Here is a 2,471-nt window from a genome sequence, read left to right as displayed (position 1 = left end):
CCACCATCCCCAAGCGCCACCCCCGACCGCCACCAGCCGACCGCCACCAGCCGACCGCCACAAGGCGACAGCCACCATCCCCAAGCGCCACCCCCGACCGCCACCAGCCGACCGCCACCAGCCGACCGCCACCAGCCGACCGCCACAAGGCGACAGCCACCATCCCCAAGCGCCACCCCCGACCGCCACCCCCCGACCGCCACCAGCCGACCGCCACCAGCCGACCGCCACAAGGCGACAGCCACCATCCCCAAGCGCCACCCCCGACCGCCACCCCCCGACCGCCACCAGCCGACCGCCACCAGCCGACCGCCACAAGGCGACAGCCACCATCCCCAAGCGCCATCCCCGACCGCCACAAGGCGACCGCCACCAGCCGACCGCCACCAGCCGACAGCCACCATCCCCAAGCGCCATCCCCAAGCGCCACCAGCCGACCGCCACCAGCCGACAGCCACCATCCCCAAGCGCCATCCCCAAGCGCCACCCCCGACCGCCACCAGCCGACCGCCACCAGCCGACCGCCACCGGCCGACCGCCACCGGCCGTTCGCGGTGTGCGCCGCCGTTCCCCAAGCACCCTCCGGGACGAAGCCGGAGCCAGAGAATAGCAGCGGCCGTGCGTAAAAGCTGCGGCCGGGCCTCGCGGAGGGTCCCCGGGCAGCGAGCTGCCGAGCCCCGGCCTCCAGCTTCCACCAGGTAATAGGACCGGGCGCGCGCAAAAGCTGCGGCCGGGCCTGGCGGAAGGTCCTCGGGCATCCAGCGAGATCACACGGCCCCCACCGGAGGCGGCTAGCGCCTCCGTAGAGTAGTGCCGGCCCGCGGAAGCGGCCGCCCGTCAGCCTGCGTTGCCGCTGGTCGAAAAATGCACAAAGTGCCAAACCCCATTCATTTACAACGGCGTGTCCGCCAGAGGGCGCACTTCCCCCGGCGGACCAGCCGGCGGCTCCTCCGTGAAAGCCTATCCGCCTGGCGGTGGCTCCGGGCCGGCCTGGATTCCGGACCGCCACCGCTCACTCGCGGGACCCTAATCGGCCCGCGGACCAGCCGGCGGGACCTCCGTGAAAGCCTATCCGCCTGGCGGTGCCTCCTGGCCGGCCTGGATTCCGGACCGCCACCGCTCACTCGCGGGACCCTAATCGGCCCGCGGACCAGCCGGCGGATCCTCCGTGAAAGCCTATCCGCCTTCGCCGGTTCCCCGGCCGGCCACGGGTGGCGAGAATCCGGCCTCCTCGCCCGGAGCGCGCTTCGACTTGGGCGAAAAATGCACCAAGTGCCAAACCCCATTCATTTACAACGGCGTGTCCGCCAGAGGGCGCACTTCCTCCGGCCGGCGGGGCTCGTTAGAGAGCGCGTCCGCCTTGGCCGGTTCCCCGGCCGGCCACGGGTGGCGAGAATCCGGCCTCCTCGCCCGGAGCGCGCTTCGACTTGGGCGAAAAATGCACTAAGTGCCAAACCCCATTCATTTACAACGGCGTGTCCGCCAGAGGGCGCACTTCCTCCGGCCGGCGGGGCTCGTTAGAGAGCGCGTCCGCTTTCGCCGGTTCCCCGGTCGGCCGCGAACGGCGAAAAGCCGGCCTCTTCCCCCGGAGCCCGGTGGGCGAATTTTTTTTTTTTTTTTTTTTTTTTTTTTCAAAGTGCCAACGGCTCTCGCGCCGCGCTGCGTCCGCCTTCGCCGGTTCCCCGGTCGGCCCGAACGAGCGAAAATTCGGCCTCTTGCCCCGGAGCCCGGTCGGCGAATTATTTATTTATTTATTTATTTATTTATTTATTTTTCCAAAGTGCCAACGGCTCTCGCGCCGCGATGCGTCCGCCTTCGCCGGTTCCCCGGTCGGCCACGAACGGCCAAAAATCGGCCTCTCCCCCCGGAGCCCGGTCGGCGAATTATTATTTATTTATTTATTTATTTATTTATTTTTCCAAAGTGCCAACGGCTCTCGCGCCGCGATGCGTCCGCCTTCGCCGGTTCCCCGGTCGGCCACGAAGTATTGCGCATGATTATACGCGATGTTAATATTTATTTAATTATTAAATAAATACATACATGTGTTTATTAATGATATACGCGATGTTAATATTTATTTAATTATTACCTATATTATGAATAAACTAACGGTGATTTTACACGATTTGACTACATACGTGACCGTGATATAGTGCCGAGGGCTCCCGCGCCGTCACGCGTCCGCCTTGGCACGGGTCGCCCGCGGCAGCGAGCGTTCGGCTCGCGGGGGTCCGCGGGGTGTTATTAGGGAGTGCGGCAGCCGTGCCGAGGCTCCGGCCGGCCGCCGGAAGTCCCGCGGGGGAGCGTCGGAGCTCCGCGAGGCCGGCCGGGGAGCCTCTTAGTCATCGCCCGCGCTCGCGGTGGTCCCGGTCGCTTAAAGTGCCACGGGAGGCGTAGCGATGCGAGTGAGTGTGCGCAAAGTGCGAGAGGCGGTGCATTTACGCGCCGTGTCCGCGAGAGGGAGGCAA

The sequence above is a fragment of the Syngnathus scovelli genome, unplaced genomic scaffold (genome assembly GCF_024217435.2).
Source record: "Syngnathus scovelli strain Florida unplaced genomic scaffold, RoL_Ssco_1.2 HiC_scaffold_356, whole genome shotgun sequence".
Lineage (NCBI taxonomy): Eukaryota > Metazoa > Chordata > Actinopteri > Syngnathiformes > Syngnathidae > Syngnathus > Syngnathus scovelli.
The sequence above is the reverse complement of the archived record's forward strand: the minus strand, read 5'-3'. Positions refer to the sequence as shown.